The sequence below is a fragment of the Melopsittacus undulatus genome, chromosome 9, assembly GCF_012275295.1.
Source record: "Melopsittacus undulatus isolate bMelUnd1 chromosome 9, bMelUnd1.mat.Z, whole genome shotgun sequence".
In the NCBI taxonomy this organism is placed as follows: Eukaryota; Metazoa; Chordata; class Aves; order Psittaciformes; family Psittaculidae; genus Melopsittacus; species Melopsittacus undulatus.
This window is the reverse complement of record NC_047535.1, coordinates 41,065,714-41,086,820: the sequence shown is the minus strand read 5'-3', so window position 1 is coordinate 41,086,820 and position 21,107 is coordinate 41,065,714. Positions and strand designations below refer to the sequence as shown.

General features: G+C 47.3%; 1 protein-coding gene across 2 annotated transcripts in view; it reads left to right on the top strand.

Annotated features, from left to right (window-relative positions):
- Positions 1 to 21,107, top strand: part of CHCHD6 (coiled-coil-helix-coiled-coil-helix domain containing 6) — a 105,263-nt gene that overhangs the window by 3,938 nt on the left and 80,218 nt on the right. The gene's annotated exons all lie outside the window — the stretch shown is intronic.

The window sequence follows — 21,107 nt, the reverse complement described above, 5'->3', positions numbered from 1 at the left end:
TGAAAGGATGGCTTAGGGAGAGGACAGGCTTCTTGCTGGTCTTTGTTGTGTTCTTCCATCCTCCTGATCTGTTGCATGCACTCGATTTAAATGAAGAGTCCTTTGAGGATGTTTTCTCTGTATGTATTTCCCACCTGTATTACACTTGCAGCTTCTGTTCTGGGGCTTGGAGGCTTCTTCAGCAAGAGGCTGTGTTTTCAACCTCAGGACATTGTCCTGAATTTACAGTCCTGAAATTGCCCCCCATGCATTGGTTTGCAGGTTTGGACCCATTGGTGCTTTTTGACTCCCTGATAATGTTTGTGTGTAGTTGGATTGGGAGTCTCTGAACCTGTTCTGGATACAGCCTGGGCAGGGCTGCTGCATTGTGGGAAATTCCCTCTTGGCAGCCTGTACCCTGGCCACGGGAAGGTGGAGGATTGCTGAGCTCTGGGATAGTGATGCCTGAGGCAGCTGACTGCATTCTCTGCATAGGACATGTGGGTCAGCAGATGCAGCATTAACTCTCCACTAGAAAGAGAATATTATCTTTATGAATGCAGTTAATGGACTTTGGTAAAGGAGGGAGGGAGAAGCTGATGGATTTATTGTCCCATTTAAAGACGTGGCCTGGCTTAGTAGCAGAGCTCTGTCCTCCTGCAGTGAGGTGTGGAGTAACCCTGGAGAGCTGTGACTGGCAGTCAGGCAATGCTTGTGAAGTCCTCTAAAAGGAATGGGAACCTAGCTGCTAACACACAAAGCCTCTTCTATTACCTGAGTTAGCTTTTAACCCTGCAGTGTCACGTACCCAGATACTGCATACTTGATGCTCTGCAAAGATCTCATCAGCTTCTCCTTGCGTAACCCATAAAAGACAAACAGTGACCATGGAGTGTTAACCCAGGACGTGATGCAAGAATGAGAAACTGTTAAATTTTATTGCTCTTAAACTACCTCTTGATCAGTCATAAATTCAGGATCCTTAAAAATGGAATAGTCTGGCCTGTCCTTGCAGAGATAGGGTCAAAGCCATTGTCTGTTGGCTGCCTGATGCCTTCCTAAGCACAAGCTGTTCCTGTCAGCCTTTCAGATTATTGGGATCTCTATCAGTCCTGCTTTATCTCAGCTGTGGTTTCCTTTTGGGCATGGTCACCTTGGTGTATTGACTCAATTGTACTCAAATCTTATCTGTCCTTTGTCTTCCAGTGTTGTTTTCTACCTTCATTTTGAATAAGGCTTGAGTGTGTTTCTTGGTTGTTCTGCTTTTTAGCCCTAGCATCTGGGGCAGATAATGGTGTGAGCTACTCTTTCATCTCTTCTGTGTCATTCGTCATTCTTCTCTTTCAGGTAGGATATAGTAATGGAACTCTAGGAACCTAGTGCTGGTCCAGGTGCAGATGGCATTGGAAATTAGCTACTTAAAGGGAGCAATTCCCAGGTGATGGTTGTTGTCCCTTAATGGGGAAGCCATTAAAAAATGGGGTAACTCCCAGGAAACAAAGAACTGAGTAATTTGCTTCTAGCAGTGCTTGGTTTAGTGAGGACTGAAGACCATGCTAAATTCAACTAGAAAGGTTTGCTTTATTAATTTCCTTATTTGATATTTGCAGTAAGATCTTGAGCTGTGCCCTGAACACCTCAACAGCTTGGTGATGTGTAGCTTTCTCCTGTACAGTTGTCTCCGGTGGTGCTGCGATGTTCTCCTTTAACCTCCCCATTTGCAGACCATAAATCCAGGATACCATGGCTGCATTTTGGACTTAGTTCATTTTGATTGTGCTGCACAGCACTTGTCATTTAATCATGAGCTCCATTCTCCGACTTTTACTATTGGCAGTGTTGCTCTGAAGCGCTGCCGCTGTCTCATCATATAATGTTCACTCCTGAAGAGAGTGTGGCCAGAGCTAACCTTTGGTAGGGAACCTGCCCTCTGCTTCCAGGGCCAAGTACTTCCTTGTTTATGGGGTAAAGTGCAGGTTAAAACCTGTTGTTGTTTTGGTGGTTTATGTGTTGGTTTGGTTTATTCTTGAAGTGGCTCATTTGTTACAAGAGGGATTTGGAGTTAAGTAGCTATGTCCTGTTCCACGTTTTTGTCGTGATCTCCCTGGGATTTTCCTGCCTTTGAACAAGGACTTGGCTTCCAGATAAGTTTTGAGTAAAACTCCTTAAAGTTTTAGTTTAAGCAGCAAACCAGCTCTGTGAGTACAAACAGGGCAGCATTCACCTTGCCTATGGCTTTTGCTTAGCCAGAGGCCACTGACTCACGTGGATGCGGAGCTGCTGCAGAGCAGCCCTCCCCAATTGCTATTAGAGCTGCAGTGCTTGTTTGTGCAGGCTTAGGGTGCTGACTGGACTCTGAATAATTGAATGCCTTAGGTACTTCCAGCACAACAAGGATTATGTGGACAGTGTTTCCCAGCAGGGCCTGGGGTGTTCAGCTAATGCCCGGAGTGTGCCTTGAGTCCCATGTGAAATGCCCAAGGATTAATACAGCTTCCTTGAAAGCCTTAGTTCTATCACAAGGAACTTCCCAAGTTGCCACAGTCAGGTTATTTCATTGCTTCCCTGTGTTGTGAATGGCCTCCCCTCTCCCCAGCACCAGGAATCTTGCCTTTTTCATTTCCAATTAATCAAAACCTCTCAATTTCTCACTTCTTTTGGCTTTCCTTTTATTCCCCTGTCTTCTTCCCAACAAAGGAAACTTTGCAAGCAAAGCTGCTCTTTCTTCTCCTCCTGCCTTTGTAACCTCTGCAGGCTGAGCAGCACGTGCAGCAGATGCATCACAGGCCTCTTGGAGCTGGTGACTCGCTGCCTGATGGCTTTGGAGACAAATCAATGTGGAATGGGGCTGGATAAAAGCTGGAGCTGGGGGGGGGGTTAATAAATACGATTAAGCGAAGACATCTCATTACTACTCTAGAAAGGGAGGATTAGAACTTGGAAAAGAGGAGGATCTCATTTAGGGGCCATGTGCTCCTGTGTTATCAGGACAGAGGGAGAGCAAATAGAATAAATGAAATTAATGCTTTGGAAAGAAGCATTACCCGGATTTGAGAATTGAACTAATATGATTTGTGCCAAGCCCTCAAGTTCTTATCTCCCCATTTAATACTGTGAGGATAATGGCTTTGTCAGAGTTATTGACCAAAAGTCCTCCTTTCTTTCTCTTTGAATACTTTGAGAGGATGAATTCATGGGACAGCAGTCGGACAAACTGCACTGCCATGAGCTTTTCCAGGCAAGGCCAATGGGCACTGGTTGCTGTGTGGATACAGGCACAGAATTCCTAAGTTGCTGGGAAGTATTTCTTCAGCCATCAATGATGGATGCGTGCTGTTCACAGGCCTCCTGGCCATGCCCTGCTCACTGCCATGCTGCATGGCAACCTCTGCTTTCTGGTGGCTCCAGCATTGTGCTGTCAGGATGAGTGTGATCTGGAATACAAGCATGGGAGGGAATACTCGTAGGGATTTAGGGTCTCTCTCTGATTGCTGCAGTAGCTGATAGTAATTGGTCATAGAGTGTTGGATTCTTTCTTGCTCCTCAGATCCTCTCGCTCTTTGTGCGCTGAAGGAGGAAGCGTGACTGGGAATGCCTTGGATCAGGGCAGTGGGGTTTGTTATTGGTGTCACCTTCCAAATGGCGAATTCTGAACTGTTGTGGCATCCTTTGGACACCTCCACCCTTGCTTTAGTGTGCTTTGGTCTGTTGATGGTTTAACTGGTGTGTTTCTACTCCATTTCACAGCATGTAGAGGTGAAAATGCTGAAAGCAGCATCAAAAGTCCACTTACAGGTTGATGCAATGGAGGAGCAATTTAGTGGTAGTGAGGCAGTGCTCAAGTGGAGTTCTGTTTCTGGCCCTGTTGGGGTGGAGGAATGATCCAGTTGGCCCATTCATGGCCAGTTTTTGTTAGGTTTCTGGTCAGTGATGAAGCTTCAGGTCGTTCTTGCCTCAGTTTTCCCTGTGAATCACGCATGGTTGTTGAGCAGCATCAGCTGTAGATGCAGCTGAGCTGGTGCTGAAGATGGCTTTAGAGATAAACATGCTTTAGCTTTGCTAATGCTCTAATTTACCTGGTGATAAGCTGGGGATCAGCTTCATCCTGGCAGATTAACCACAGGTGAGCATCTCTAGATGAGACTGGGGTTGGTTTGTGGGTAATCTCCTATCATTGTGACAAGCTGCAGTGGCTGCCTGGGATCCAATAAGTACCACGGGTTTGAAACTGGTAGCAGTGGAGTGAGGCTGTTCTGGAGGTCAGGCCACTGTTGTCAAAGCTTGTCTCTTTCTCCCCTCTATTTATCTGAGTTGGTGCAATAGAAGGTGTTGTCTCTGAGAGCTTTGTGTTGTGGTTTGGCAGTTGCTCACAGCAGGGCTGGTTTTGTGGGTCCTGTTTGCTCTGTAGCTCCCGAAACCCCCTCCTCTTTCCCAAGCTGCAAGCCTGTGCAGGAGATAGGTTGGCTCCGGGAGGAGACGTTGCCAACCCAAATTGTGGGTTTAGTATTTAGTACTATGTCATTTCTGTAAATACTTCTTGATTGAAGTTTGTGGGGGAAGCAGCAAACATTGATTTAAATCAGGAAGTACAGAAGCTTGTTTTAAATAACAGTACAAGATGAGGGAGAAGCCCACTCAGTTCTTCTCCAAGTTTGATTCCCATTGATGTTACAGTGATCAGCAGCAAGTGTCTACAGGTGCTCACTGCAGGAGTGACACCTTTGCAGGTGAGTTAGCAGACAACTGGTGCTTTAGTTAGTAGAGCACCAGGTCCTGCATGGGGCTGTGTGTGCCACCAGTTGTACCTCCTGCTGAGCCCTGTCCCTGCTATTAGCAGAGCATTCCCATGCTGTGTGTGGAGCACTCACCCACCTTAGTGCATGGAACCAGCTGGGATGCTCCAGCTAGTAATAGGGTAGTGGGGGGTGCCTTTCTTTGGCTGGAGTTGCAATGCAGTTAGTTTTCATTGCCTTCACTAACTGATTAAAACCGCTTTTAAATGCGTGGATGCCAATGGAAAGATGTGGGGGTTGTTTTGGTTTTAAGCCTTTATTACAAAATGTTGCGAGCTACTGAGAGGGAGGTGTAAATATCCAGGCTGAGCAGCTTCAGACCTTGTTCCTTTTGTCCCTCTCTAAGTGAAGGGATAATTGTCTAGGCTTTCCTGTGAGGAAAATGTATTATAGAATCCCAGCCTGGTTTGGTTTGGAAAGGACCTTAAAACTCATCCAGTTCCAACCCCTGCCACGGGCAGGGACCCCTTCCACTGGAGCAGCTGCTCCAAGCCCCTGTGTCCAACGTGGCCTTGAACACTGCCAGGGATGGGGCAGCCACAGCTTCTCTGGGCACCCTGTGCCAGCGCCTCAGCACCCTCACAGGGAAGAGCTTCTGCCTAAGAGCTCATCTCAGTCTCCCCTCCGGCAGGTTAAAGCCATTCCCCTTGTCCTGTCCCTACAGGCCCTTGTCCCAAGCCCCTCTGCAGGTTTCGTGCAGCTTCCTTAGGCACTGGAGCTGTTCTAGGGTATCTCCAGGCTGAGCCTCAGCTTGTCTCCAGAGCAGAGCTGCTCCAGCACCTTTATTAATGTGTGCAGTCTTCAAAGTTATTCTGTAGTCTCTGACCAGAACATTCTTCCTTTCCCACCCACCTGGGTTCCTCTTTGGCTATTACCTTCTCCTGTAGAAGTGGGTGCTTTTCTGCATTGAAGGAGTTGCTTCTCTTCATGAAACCATCAGGCGTGTAAGGTATCCCTATGGGAAGCAGTCTGCCAGTACTAAATGGTGGACGTTGGGAAGGTTGGCATTAAACTAAGTTTGGTGTGGTGAGCATCTACATCCTTCTGCCTCCAGCAAGCCAATAACTTCCTGTCTCTGGAGCATCAGGGAGGTCTAAATTTAACTAAAGCAATTTAGGAGAGTGTGTACTGCAGTGAACCCAGACAGTGAAAACCAAGGCAAAGCAGAAGAAACCCTCTGTCTACAGCCCCTCTGGAAGGACCACAGGGCTGTTATCTGGCTGAGGGTAAGATGCTCCTTATTTTCCTTGCTGCTGCTGCTCTGATTTGTCAAACATTTATAGCATTTTCTTGTAACTTCCAGTTTCCTCAGCTCCTCTTTTATCTCCTGCTGAAGGTTAATTTGCGTTTGGAGAGTTTTGCAGATTTCAGCAGCTGATGGTTGTTGGAGCTTCGTTCCTGTGGTCACTTGGGCTGAGGGACCTTATCACAAGGTTGGCCTCTTTAATCTTACAGCAGCCACAAATTGAAGCTGGCTCTGGTGCTGCCCACCTCCCTGTCTTGCCTCAGTTCTCCTCCGCCCGTGTTTCACGCTTCTTTTTGGTCTGCAAGTTCATCTACTCCACAGAAACTTCTTCCAGGTTCATTTGTTCTGGCTTCAGGTTGCTGTATAGCCATTCCAGCATTTAAGCAGCAGAAGATGAGCCTTCCTTTTCCCCTGCCTGCAGCTACAAAATCCTCAATTCATAAAGAAAGAAGAGAATAACATGTTGGTATTTTCCTATGAATGCTCCAGCAAAGTTACTGCTGCATCTTTTTCCTGCCCCTACCTACTGTGGAGTGGTAGAATTCTCCTCCTGATTTTGGGGGCATAACCAGCAGATTTGGTAATGCAGTGGGAGTTCAGCCTTTCCACTGATAGCCAAATGTGGAGTGGATTGTGCCATGAGGTTGTCAGGTAGGAAGGCTAAGTGTGCTAGAAGAAGGCAGTTCCCACTAGCTTGGTTAAACTTTATTGTTGGATTATGACTTTGCTTGTCTGTGTTTGGAGTATTTGGGATATTACATACATCTAACTTAGTGTTTGGCGACAGCTTTCCACTGTGCCCCGTTCTCCATCACAGAAATGACAGTGTTTAAATCTTGAATCAATGATCTTTGATCACTGAGAGCTTTCTTGATGTTTCTGACTGGAAAGTGTTCCTTAAAAAGAGCAAGACTGTGAATGGAAAGGGCTAATGTAAGAGCTGGGAAATAAGTTTGCAGTGAATGGCACACGCTGATTGCTCTTGCGCTCTCATGATGGGGATGTGAGGTAGGTGACCTACCACAGGCTGTCATTTCTGTCATATTCCCTAAATGCCATGAAAACTGGCTATGGTGCTTCTGCCACCTTTCCTTGGAAGTGTAACAGGTATGTGTGCCTTGATGTGATCCTCGCTGACAACTGAGGGTGGTAAAGGAGATACCTGTGACGGGCAGAGTGTTCTGCAGCAGGTGGTGGGTGAGGGAGAATCATTCTGGGCCTCATACGAAAGGGTGACAAGTGGCATAATGAGGTAGCTGTTTTAATAAGACAGATACAATAGATTGTAAACTCGGAGTCATCTTCTGGTGCATGGTGTGATGGGGGAAATCAAAATAAGCACTGATGTGATTCCTTTATTTCTCACTTTAAAGAAAAGCTGAAGCAGGTTGATACTTCCCTGAGCCAAGCAGAGAAGCTGTGGCTGCTCCATCCTGGCAGTGTTCAAGGCCAGGTTGGACACAGGGGCTTGGAGCAGCTGCTCCAGTGGAAGGGGTCCCTGCCCGTGGCAGGGGTTGGAGCTGGATAAGCTTTAAGTTCCCTTCAAGCCAAACCTGTCTGTGATTCTTCAATACGAAGAGCTAATTTCACGGCTTTTTCCACTTCGTTTATTCCCTCTGCTACAATTAAGCATCCTCAAACCCTCTCCTGTTTGCTGAGGCAGTTTATTTCCAGTCTCATTTGCTTCCCTCTCCCTCCCTCTTTGTCTCTGTCTCTTTTCTCCCCCCAAACTGCAGACTTTGCTCCCACCACCTCTCCTCAGTGGTGTTATCGGTGCCTGTGCAGCGGCTGAGATTGCGGATGCCACCGTTCACTGGGATTCTGAGCATCAGACAATGTTTTACACGGCGTCCCATTCTCTAGCTGCCTGGTTGGACATGATGTTGGTACCTTATCTTCATGCTGACACACACTGGACATTAATAGAAATACATTGCTGAGGCACATGTATGGAATTTCAAGCAGCCTTTCAAGCTGTGCTTTAGATAGTCTATTGTGTGCTTAACCTCTGCAAGAGGGTTTGATGGGGTGCACAACGTTAACTCTTGGGCAGCTGGCTGGACTCTTAGACTTGCTTGTCACAGTCAGCATAATACCCTCCTAATTGCATGCTGCTTATCTAAATGTGGAGCTTCAGCATTTTCCAACCTCTATTTCCATGACCAGTATTCCTTCCTGAAGCAGATTTGGAGGGAAGAAATAGCTGTGTGGATTGCCTGTGGGGAAGAGGTAGGAAATCCGTGCTGCAAAGGGAACTGAGCTGCCAGCACCCATGTTTGGCTTTAGCTAAAGTCTGTCCCTGAACTATTTTTGTCTCTGTGATTGTGTTACAAAAAATGACCTGGATGCAATTGCTGCTGTTTGCTGGGAATTCCTCCTGCTTTTGGAGCACATCCGAGTTTTTATTGTTTCCTTTGTGCTCTATCCGTGTACTTTCTCTGCTTGTTTGTTACGACCATCTGCAATTACCTATATTATTTATGAGCGCTGAGTAAAACATGATGGAAAGTAGCTTCTTAAAAGGGGCTTTACTGAGGGAGAGGAAATGAGCTGATGACTTTCTCTTTGATTTTGAGACAATGAAAATAGAACACCTGCAAGCTCAGGAGGGAGGGAAGGAATGAGAGAATGAGCTGCCTTCCCTTTTCCTGGCTGTGTGTTACACTGGGGCTTTAGAGCCTTTTTAGCCTTGAAGACTTTGTGATAATGGGCAAAGTTGAAGGATGATGCAGTAGGAGTAGGGAGTAAAAATTGATCAAACAGACAGATAGAGCAGAGCTATGTATAATTACTGTCCAAAAGAAAGAGCTCCAGAGTTTAATACCTGCGTGAATAGTACATTAGGCTGAGGCTACATTTGTTAAATAACCAGTGCTCTTCCAACTAGGGCTCAGTGCTTGCCATGCACATACCCTGGATCTGCAGCCTAATCCTTTTGCCATGGAAAGAGTGGTTCATTGTCTTCAAGCTCCTTTCTTTTTCCAAACACATAAACTTGTATCTCTTCCCTCTCCTTTCCCCTTCCCTCCAGCCTCTGAGCAGGGTGGGTTTGCTTCTCAGTGTTACCTGGCTATAGCTGTGGTTGGCAACAGCAGCCTGAAACTGTGACTCTCCCCTGGAGCTTCCCAGCTTTCAATACACAAATGGTTCCTCGCAAAAGCTGTTCTTTTCCCAGCTGAGGACCTGAGCAGTCGGTTGTCTTTGTCCCATCAAGTGAGATGTTCTCCTGGTTTAACAGCTAAATGTGAATAAAGGGGCATTGGGAACAAGAGTATGCTTAAACCCCCCACAAAACCTACAACAAAACCAGCCAAACCCCAACAAATCCCCACAAAGCAACCCCAAACCAAAAAACCTCCCAAGCAGCATCATCAGTTGCAAATAAACTTGGGTGGTTCTTAAATCCTCTTCCCTAATATTTCAGGGTGAAAGGATTTTGTTTCAGGTACAGAACTTGGAGGAGAGCAGGAGAGCTTCAAGCTGCAAAGCCAGCTGTGCTTTTCAAGGGAATGATGTGGTTTTCCCTCACTTCCAGAGCCGCCCCTTGGGCAGAGTCTGCCTTTCCCTATTCGGGGCTCTGTCTTTTGCAGTGTGAATTCTCTGTGCTGCTGAAGGTTATCAGTTCTGGTGAGAACCTCCCTGCCTGTGATTTCCTGTATGCAGTGACCTGCAGAAAGAGGTGGTTCTCTGGCCAGGTAAGGATTAGGCACTGTTCCCTTGCTGCTAGTAGAAGTGGGATGTGCCAACTCCTTATCCCGTGGCTGTTCAGAACCTGGCCCTTGGGCACTCTGCCCTTGTTCCAGTTGTGATAAAGGACTGAATGCGATCTTGGAGCTGTTGCCAGCCACCTGTATCTTCTTCTCTTTAGAACAGTTTAGAAGTAGTTAATCCAATTTAATGCACTCGGGATATGAACAGGAGTTTTCATTGTGATTAATCTCCATGGAGTCTCAGTTTGTGCCCAGAGTTGCTGGGGACCATCAGCCCTGCTCCACTAATGTAATTCTGCCATAGCAGCCTTACTTTCTGAGGTTAATAAGGAATGTTAAGGCACCTGGAGGGAAAGGAGCTCTAATGGTCCTAGCTGCTATTCTCCTCTATGTAGATGGGACCAGTGTGGTTGATAAATACTCCACTGCCTCAGGCCTTGCAAATGCAGCTGCTCCCTTAGGAAAGAAAGTAGTTCAAGGGGTACCCAGGGTGTTCTTCAGCTGGGATTGAAGTGGAAAGACACAGATTTCCTCAGCACAGTCTCACTGAAGTACATCTTAACCCCTCGTTATTGCAGTGTTTCACTGCCAGGTATCTTGGGGAGCAGGTCATGGTGGAACGTACGTTTTCTGCCTCCTTGTGCAGGCAGAATTTTGGATAAGGAGACTGGCATCATAGGGTGATCAGTTAGATGGCTTTCTTCCTCTCAGGAAAGGATATTGTATTAAGAACTATATTTCCTATGGGAGGTTATATGCTCACCCCACAGTAATTTAGCCTCACAACTGTCTTTCTGGGAGCCTGAACTTGTATCTCTTCCCTCTCCTTTCCCCTTCCTTCCAGCCTCTGGGCAGGGTGAGTTTTCTTCTCAGTGTTACCTGGCTATAGCTGTGGTTGGCAACATCAACCTGAAACTGTGACTCTCCCCTGGAGCTTCCCAGCTTTCAATATACAAATGGTTCCTCGCAAAAGCTGTTCTTTTCCCAGCTGAGGACCTGAGCAGTCGGTTGTCTTTGTCCCATCAAGTGAGATGTTCTCCTGGTTTAACAGCTAAATGTGAATAAAGGTGGAACGTACGTTTTCTGCCTCCTTGTGCAGGCAGAATTTTGCCTTGTTGTCTGCCTGTGTTCAGAAGTTACATCTGCTTTCTGCACGAGAGATGTCTCACTGGGCATCCTTAAGCTGCAGTGAAAACTTGCATCTCTGTAGGAATGACTAATAAACTTCCATGTCATTAGAGTAATTTGGGGTGGTTGTCGCTGGTTGCCCAGCAGATGTTGCTGTTGAGCTTGCTTAGGCTTCACTCCACAGTTCAGCAAGTCGTTTGCCTATTTTAAGAGCTATGATGCAGACTGATTCGGAACTAAGTCTCCTGCTTGATAATTCATGTCATCAACTGGTAAGTCAATACATTGTCCAGAGGCTTAAGGACCATCTTGTGCACACGTGTGTGTAAATAACTGAGTGATGCTAGGATGTCTCATCAGACCTATGCATTACATTTTCACTTCATTACTGGCTCTGAACTGGTATGAAAACTTGCCCTTTCATTAGCAAAGCAGTTTGAATGTGCTCCTTCTGTAACTGGTTTTGAGGGGGGAACTTGTTGGCTTTTCAAGTGAGCCTTTAAAATGCAATGATGCGAATGGAGTCTCATAAACAATCCATAACCAACGTATCCTCATTAACACCCCTTTGAGTTTAGGATCTGGGAAAATCTATTCCCTGCCTCATGCAGAGCCTGGGAGATGAATTATGTATCTTATTTGGGGGCAGAAGCACGGCTCAGCCCGCGGCTGCTCTGGGTATTGATCTTGCAGGCTCTGCTCCTCAGTTCTTTGGGATGTGATTCCAGCTGTGGTACTCCCGGTTTTGGAAAGAAGGGGCTTTAATGGGCATCTCTATTGCACGCCAGTGATGATGCCTTCGCTGAGCTCATCCTTTGCTGCGGTGTGAGCACGTTGGAAGCAGCAGTGAGTGCTTCCTGAAGGTGGCAGTGAAGGGACACCGGTGAGGACTCCTTCCCGAGGCTGGATTGGGAGCTGCTGAGCCCTCACATTGCTCGCATACCACGGCAACAGCTCCAAGGTTTTGCTTATTTGTTTTCCTTCTGCCTCTCCTCCAGGAGTTACCATAATATTTCTCAGGACGAGTTTACCCTTAGTTTTTGAAGTTCCTTGGTTTATATAGGAATTGATCACTTGGGAGTGTGAGGCCACTAAGTACTGACACCATTACAAACTGGAGACGGATGTGCAGTCAGCCTGCTTCTGTCTTTCCTTTTCTCACCGTGCTCCCTGGGCTCCCTTTCACGTTTAGCTGCATGGATCTAGCAGCTTGTGAAGCTGTGCATCCAGGCTGCAGAGGGGAGCCCAAGGGTGCTGGTGTGTAGCTGGTTTCTAATGGTATTTCTTGGAGGGGTAGAGAAGGGCTGCTGAGAGCAAGTTTGGTTTGGGAAGTGGTGGGAGGAGAGGCAGATCGCCCTAATCTATCTCGTGCTCACTATCAAAACTGATGTTGCTGCCTCCATTCCTCAGATCCTCTTTAAGATTCACTGTTTTGACCTACATCCCAGCCCTATATTTAGGTACTGCCTACAGAAGCTCATCTGAAACATTGGCTGTATCATCTGTGTCCCCTTGGCTTTGTCTGCAGTCAGGCTGTAGACTGCTGAAGACCTGCACTGCTGAACCACCGGAGCTTCTTTCAGCAGCTGTTTGAGATGTGCAGGCACTATCTCGGGTCACTCTTCACTGATAGTGTAAGTTTTGGAGTGATTTTTGAATGTAAAAGATAAAGATGATCTATTTGGCCTTGGATGAAATGAGTTATTGCTTCGAGGGTGGAATCTGCTCTCGAGGGAGAAGGTGGTGGTTGGCTGGAATCCCTGCAGATTTTGAAGGAGGAGATTTGTGTCTTTTCATCTGTTTTCAAGAAGGAGAAACAAGAGCTAGAAAAACCACTTAAAGGTTCAGTTAAGATTTATTCTGGCTGCAGAACTGCCTCCTGTAATAACTTTAATATGCATCATCCTGAAGCTCCTAATTGGCCTGGTGTTGGCAGGGCTTTCAGGCCGGCAGAATCTCCAACGTTCAGCATCTTTTAGGAAGGAATGTAGCCAGAAAAGCACAAAAGATGAAATGGCAGCCTTATAAATTCTGACTGACCTTGAGAGTCCCTGTTCTAACAAGCAGGAGGATGCTGTGGAGAGCCATGTAGACAAAGAGCAGGGGTGGGAGTTGTGTGTAGGTGCGCTGTTGTTGAAGCAAGAGGAGAGGAATGAGAAGGCCTCATGGACTTGGTGGGTGGAGGTGGTTTCGTTGGGGGCCACGTGCCTACTTCCCCTGTTGTTTCTGTTGTCTGCACTGATGCTGATCTATCTATTCTTTCTCTCTCTGGTGGATGCTCGTGGGGGTGGGCTGTGGAAGATCTGGGGGCTGGATCAAGCCATTGCATCAGGGCTGGTATCTTCATGCAGGAAATCAGAGAATCAGCCAGCTTGGAAAAGACCTTTAAAATCATGAAACCCAACCCTTCCCCAGCACTGCCAAGGCCATCACTAACCCATGGCACTGAGGGCCTCATCTACACGGTGTGTGAGCACTTGCAGGGATGGTGACTCCACCAGTCCCTGGGCAGCCCATTCCAATGCCTGTTAGCTCCCTGGTCCTGCTGCCACACTGGTGCTAGTACAGGCCAGGATGCCATTGGCCTTCTGGCTGCATGAGCACACACTGGCTCATGTTCAGCTCTGTCAGTCAGCACCCCCAGGTCCTTTTCCATGAGCAGCTTTCCAGCCACTCTTCCCCAAGCCTGGAGCATTGCATGGGGTTGCTGTGGCCAGTTGATCCCAGTCAGTTGTTCCTCTCTGCTTGGTGACTAACTGGTCCCTGTGTGGGTGCTCACTGGGTGGATCAGAGCCTGAATGACCAAGGGCTTGGAAGAAGTTTCCCTTAGCTTCTCTTCTGCTTCCCAAAGCCAGGTGGGAGCCTTGCTTTGTGAATGATGGAGAGCTGTCAGTTGGGCACCATTTGCAGCCCCTAAATTCCCTTTAAAACAAACCATTTGGCTGAGTTTATTTCATTCCATTCCGTCAGTAACTCCACTGCTAATGCAGAATTATCTGCAGTGGTGACACTCATCTCTGCTTTAATTATCCCAAAGCTGTGCAGTTCCCCCTCCCCTCTGCCTGGAAGTTGTCACTTGTGCAGCGTGGTTTTGCAGAGATAAGTGTGTAAGGCACAGTGGTGCTTTGGGGCTCACACAATACTCAGGCAGTTGCTGATTGCTAAACGTAGGCAATAGGAGAGACGAGGATTTTAGTCCCTGTCTTCTATTAGTGGCTCTCATCCATGCGGAGTGAGAGAGACTGGGAAGAAAAGAGCTTATCAAAACTTCCTAATACAGCTTGAAGATGAAGATGTGAGCAAGTGCTGATTGGAGGCATTAAGCTTACAGGTGTTAGGGAGATTTGGAAGCACAAGTATTTGTTTTTCTGCTGAAGGAGTGTAAGAAATGAAGCATCCGTGATCCTGGGCAGCAGCCCAGGAGCCCTGCTTGTGTTTGTGTTTCTCTTTCCCACCCCCTTGCTTTGTTACCAGCTCTGTTGCTGGTAAACACCCTCTCTGGGTGTACAAGAGCCTGTGATCCAGGCAGTCACTGTGAGGAACTACAACTGAGTTACAGGGTATTTGCTCCTAAGGTGGGAGAAGACACATAGTCAAGTGAAATATGTGCTAGTTCTTCACACCGTACTTGTGTTTAAGCAGTGATGTTGCTAGTGCAGGACAAGGTCAGCCCTATCTGAACACAGGGCACATGGACACCACGATACTTGTGGCATTGGAAGGCAAAGGTCTCTTTTGGGTATAAAATGGTCTTTAAGAGACTTCTCAAACCCTGCAGAAGCTGAATGAGGAGGAAGCTGGAGGGAGCTGTAATTGCACTTGTCTGGTTTACCAAAGCTGAGAAGTGGGTTGCAGGCACCTCGTTTCATGTGCGGTGATGCACTGAGGTTTGGGCATGGAGAGCACCTGGAGCACGTGCCAAAAGAGCCAGCAAATCTTGAGAGGGGCCTGGTGGAAATGAGGAGCGAAGCCTGTTTATTAGCTTTTAATAGATGGAAATGAGGCATTTATTGGTGTTATCTGCTGGCGGAGACGTTCTGCCAGCTACCTTTGTTTGGAGCTCTGACCAAGACGTGCAATGTGTAATTGTGTTCCAGCTTCCATCCTGACTTAATGCTGCCGATTGAAATTGCTCTCTTTCACATACAAAAGCAGTGAATTCTTTTCCTGTATTGTTATGATGAAGGCAATTTCTGGTTGCTGACTGGCAGGAATGAGGAGGGGAGGACTGTACGGCTTGCGTTACAACACACTTCCTCAGTCCCTGCATGTGTGTTGCACTTGGCTGGCAGCAGAGGCACCTGTCTGAGCAAGCTTTCTTTGGCCTCCAAGTAGGTTGTATGTTTTCTTTGGCCCAAGGACATAGTCTGAAGTGTGTCACTTGACGACCTCACAGCTTGCGGAGCTCTGAATCTTTCCATCAATCTCAGACTTATTTTCCATGGCTTTTTTGTCCCCATAGTGGTTTATGTACTATCCGGATAAGGAGACTGGCATCATAGGGTGATCAGTTAGATGGCTTTCTTCCTCTCAGGAAAGGATATTGTATTAAGAACTATATTTCCTATGGGAGGTTATATGCTCACCCCACAGTAATTTAGCCTCACAACTGTCTTTCTGGGAGCCTGAACACCACTGACAAATTTCCACATCTCTTCTCCACATCCTATGAGCTGAAATACCTTTCCCATCTGGCAATGGATGCTCAAACAGAAAGATCTTCAAGTGGCAGAACTAATACCCAGCCCAATTGCTTGGGGTTTGGTTTTGTTTAAAACTTTGAAAACCATCCCAGAAGATCATGGCAGGAAATATACAAATAAATAAAGCCTTAGTGGCTTTTTTGGGGCTCATCTTGTAAAACCCACTTGCCAGGTTTGGAGTTTCCATGGACCTGTATTAATTGCTTCTCTCACCTTTGTAATAATTTTTCCAAGTAGGAATGGGATGAAATGTTGCCCTTAAAAAATCCTGATTCATTCAAAGATGCAGAGGAAAACAGGGGGACGAGGAGGACTCCATGTGGAGGTGATGGAGCTCATTGCCTTGGCTGACATGAGTGAGGTACAACATTCCTTATCCACATGGCAAGGGAAGCTGATTGGGCCTTGGGGAGCTGCTGGGGGTACTGGTGGGTGAATGCTCCTGATGGGGGAGAAACCCCAGTCACAACCCCCATAGCAGACACTGTGCAGTCTGGGCTTGGGGGGAGAGGGAGAAGTGTCTCTGTGTGCTTCTGTTGCCTCCTATGTGCACATTGGCAGCACCAGTGGGGCTGATGATTGATTGTCCTTTTAAATCACAGCTATGTCAGTCACAGAACCCAGGAATGTTAATTCCTGATTGGCTCCTTGGAAAACTGAATGCTGGTGAGATGGATCCCTGTAACTGATGCCCCACAGGTGCTGAAGCCAGGAGGTCGGGCTGAAGGGAAAGGCTGCTGTGGCTCTGAAGGGAAAGGCTGCTGTGGCTCTGCATGGGCTTGTGGCTGTCTTATCCCTTCTTTTTCAGTGTTTCCTTGCCCTCCTTCAGAATCCTCTCTGTGCTCACAGTGCGTTTTCCACACTGACAGGGGTAGGTGGCAGCCTGACACCTGCGGTGAGTTCATCACTGCGAGCAGTGTTAGTTACTCGGAGTTGGTGGATGGCTTTCACCATTCACTGCTGCTTCTGAGTCCCCTGGAGACTTCACAATGAAACAGGGCTTGCGTTTTTTTGCTGCTCCAGCTCTTTCCCTTCATCTCCAGTGTGTGAAACCTTTCATTCCTTTGCACTTAGATCTTTGGAGATCATTTCTGATTGTGCATCTTGGAGGATATTAAGAGGCAAGCATCAGTACTCAGCGGCCGTTCTGCGGTGATTTGCACGAATACATGGGTGATGAAAATCTTGGTTTCTTCTGCTGTTTGGGTCCGTTATCAGTCATGATCCTGTCTAGGATCTGCTGCATGAATCAGGCCAAATCATTGCATCTTGGTTGTGCTTTAGTGTTGTTGGAATAGCGGTTATCTCCAGAAGTGCTGTCGCGATGCGTTGATGTGACTGAGATCTCTGTGGGTGAATGGTGTGTTTTTAGAAAACAAAAATAACCCCCTCAGGAGCCTCTGGTTTAGTTCTTGATGCTTTTCAGGTGTTTAAAACTTGGTGTTTCTTTGAAAGCTTTTCCAAGCTTTCAGTTATAAGTGACTTTAAGTACCCGCGTGTGTCATTGTCTGCATGTGGGGCTGGTGTATGCTGAGCTATCAAAGCGACTTTCGGTTCCTAAGCAGCAGAATTAGATGATGGGAGTTGCACAAAACCTGTCTCCGCTGTTTGTTCTCCTCTCAGTTGTACTCTTTGTGGGGCTGGTAAAGCTGTTTCCAGAAGGATTTTCAGGATGGAGGCACTAAAGAGCTGAAGATGTTGGGCATGTGAATAGGAATTAGTTATTTAAAAGGTTGGACCAGATGGTCCGTGAGATCCCTTCCAGCCTGGTATTCCATGATGCTTCCATTACTCTCCCACTGAATTAAAGGTGCTGTGTGTTAACCCTTGCAAAAGCGATTGCCATGGAAGGCCACCGGGAAGGGCTGGAGGAAAATTGGATGCAGCAAAGAGCAGGGAAAAGGAAATTTCCAGTCCTAGCTTGGTGCTGCCTGCTCTGGAACCCGGGCGGGCAGCTCAGTGTAGCTTGGTCAGACTTCTGCCCATCCTGGGCATGGAGACAGCACTAGAACATCAATTCCGTGCTCCAGTCTGGCTTTCCTGCCTCCCCGATCTTCCAGCTTTTAGAACTGAACAGGGGTTTGTTGGTTTTCATTGGCCCCTTTTGTTGTGGAAGGCTCTCAGCAGTCTTGTATTGCTGCTGCTGCCCTTTGAGGTGAGAATGAAGCATGTCATGAAACACGGATGTTTGCTGTGAGAACCAAGTTAGCCTTTTTTGTCACTAGTTCTTGTGGGTGCTGTTCTCTATCCTCCTCCTCCTTCCTGTTTCCCTGGTGCTCTCTGTCTTAACTCTGGTGTATAGGAACCACCTTGTCCAGCTCTCAATGCCATCGGAGCCTGGCTGTTAGCTGAGGAAGTGGTCGCTTTATTTATAGCTTTGAAGAGGTCTCAGCACTGCAACACCTTAAAGTGGCCTTTTATTGGCACAGAGAGCCCCTCTCCAGATTTCCTGTAGCCCCTTTGGGCACTGGAAGCTCCTCTAAGGTCTTCCCGGAGCCTTCTCTTCTCCACATTGTTTTAGCAGGATTGGTTTCCATAAGAATCCTTAGGAACACACGTTATAAACTCTCCCTGCAAGGTAATGCTGCCCAGCAGACAAGTGCATAACTGCTGCACCGCGGTGAAGGTGTGCACACTCATGCTGTTGACCCAAGGTGGAAATACCAACTCTGATTGAAGAAGGGCCAAGGGAAAGTGATGTTGGAAGACTCGGATGATTTGTGTCTTTACCAGCGTGTCTGATGATCCAGCAAGGGGGAATGGTGCAAACCCCCAGTGGTTTGTCTTGGAAAGAAGTTGAAGGATCTCTGGCCAGGAACTGGAGGGGCACGTTCAGAGAGTGGAAGTGTTTTGGAGCAGAACTTGCTGACCATCACCTCTGTGTCAGTGATCCTGATTGTTGAGGGCTGAGAATGGAAGCTAACATGGGAAATGGTTCCTTGCCTTGTTGTAAGAAGTGAAGAGTTGATTCCAACTTGGAATGTGACTTGGGAGAGCCACCAGCCTTGTGGAGGGCTTGGGAGGAGAAGAGCACACTGCTTGTGTGTGGTCACACACTTTCTGTGTGTGTGCTTCTACCCCAACATGTAACAGACCTCGTCCCTTTTCCTTGCCAGTGCCAGTGCTGGGGAGTTCAAGGTAAGCTCTGCTTGGTCTGAAAACGCTCCTGGTGCTTAAGTGCTGTGAGCAGCATGGAGGAGAAGGTGGGGGCAGAGGGAGATGGCTTCAGCTGCTGCCTGTCTCATTCCTGCCCATGTAAAGAGCTTCCCAGAGACAGGGGATGTTTTGCAGTGGATTTTCTCTTTTAAAGGCGCTCCGCTGCTAATGTTGATTTAATCAGGTTCTCCATCGCTCTCCTGGCTTAATTTGAACCGGCTCATTTTGTGCTTCACAGTTGTGCCCACAGAATTAGTGTGGGGAGCGGTGCCGGAGGCAGGGGAGCGCGGGGCCGCACGGGAGTTGCCAGGGGAGATTGATTCAGCACAGTGAAAAGGTGCATGGGGTTACGTGGCCACAGCTCCGAGTGGCGTGAGGGTGGTACTGATGGGGAGGAAAACTTGGTCCTTCCCAGCAGTTTGAGGTCTCTGTGGGCGTAGGACCAGCCCTAAATGGAAAGGGAGCATTGGGGTGTTGGTTTCTTTGAGAGGATGGGTTTTTCGTTTGATTTTCTATGTGTGTGATATAAATTATGTGACAGGCAGGAAGGAGAGTGTCATCGAATCATGGAATGGTTTGGGTCAGAAGGACCATAAACCTCATCTGGTTCCAACCCCCTGCTGCAGGCAGGGATACCTTCCACTAGAGCAGGTTGCTCCAAGCCCCTGTGTCCAACCTGGCCTTATATGATGATATATGATAAGATAAATAAGCTTTTAAGGGTTTCATTTGAAAGGTTGTTTTGCCAAGTACGGCCTTTATTTTGCAGAATGCTAAGAGGTTATGAGAGGGTCTGAATCTGATCTTGCTGATCTATTTTGTCTGGACTTAAATATGAGGGATTTTTTCTGGTTTAATTCTGTACTTGTCTAAGAAGCCATTGCCACCCTTGAGCATGTAATTCCTTTGTTGGCCTGGGGATAAATGGAAACTCCCCAAAACCACAGTGCCAAAAGATGAGCTAAAACATTGTACAAATCACAGTAGTAACACGAGCTTTTTCCTGTGCCTCCTGCTTTGTTAGTTTACCTTTTCCCTGCCTCTTAGCAAGCCACTCCTCTGCAACAGAGCTGAATTCTACTTTGCTTCTTGTTTGAGTTGGATGACAACAAGTGACTAGGCAGTGTAGAAGGAGTACAGGTCATGTTCAGCTGAGTTTTGTGATAAGCTGCCAATGTGTTTCATTGGAAACCTCCTTAAATCACAGTTAAATCCACAGGAAAAAGAAAACAGGCCATCTCAGTGAGCAGCTGATGGATGAGGTTTATAGTTTCCAGTGCTGGTGAGGGGCATCATTGCTCCTCACTGTTGGTGCTCTGCGTGGTGAAGTCCTACCACAGAACCACCAGGAAACTGTCCCAAACTCTGGAAACCACCTCCGGGGGACGATCTCTGCCTCTGTTTCTTCCATCCCATGGCTTTGGTCAGAGAGAAGAATCCCTTTCCTGCCTCAAACCCTGCGTCGCATCCCCCCTGCTTCCTCTTTCTTCTCACATTGTTTCTGGTAACAGGAGCTGAACTTCTGCCAACTGCTTCTGCAGCATTTGATAGCTGAGACTGGGTTGTACAGAGTTATCCCAAGCATGTGCTTGGGGAGGGCACTTGACCAAGCAGGCCCCTGCATGAAGAATGCAGTTCTGGAGCCAACTGTTAATGTAGTACCTATAAAAAGCTTGAACCTGCCTTGGAGGATTTCTTTCCCCCTGGCTCACAGTGCTTGTAGTGATGAGTCTCCAGGAATCCATCTCAAATCACTCGCCTGTCTGGTTGTTTCTAGTCTGCTGCTCTGGTCAACTTGTTTAATGAATAAATCAAACACCAGGCTCTTAAAATCACTGTCATTGACTCTGGAGTGTAGCATGGAAAAGGAGCTCACCAAGTAACATGATTTCATGTGCCCCAACTAGAATTAGGGAGCAAACAGTGAGGAGATATGTTTGTGTGTGGTATTTAGTATAATAAATCCAGCAGTCTGTCTTTAGGGTTCTGTGAGGCTCTGAGCTGGATTGACTCAATTTGCAAACTCATGAAGCATGACTCTTAGCTCTGGCTGGTCATCTGACTGCTATATTTAGATCATACACTGTTTTAAAGCTGGACTTCAATCTTGCTTTTGATCGGAGGCTCCAGGAGTAAATGCTGCTCGGATTCCTTGGGATGTGACATCAGTTTTGAGACTCAGGAGCTCCACTGTGAGCAAAATGGTTTCTTTCCCTAAGGAAAATTCCCCAAACTGCTTAACTCTTCCTGCTGCTCCCAGTCTATACCAGCATCTTGACAGCAGCAGGGCTTGGTTTGTGCTCCTTACTGGGAGAGTATCAGGTACTGCTCCTTAGCAGAAAGAGAGGATGCTCTCCCCAGCTCCTGTTTCCTCCAAACCATCTGCCTTGAG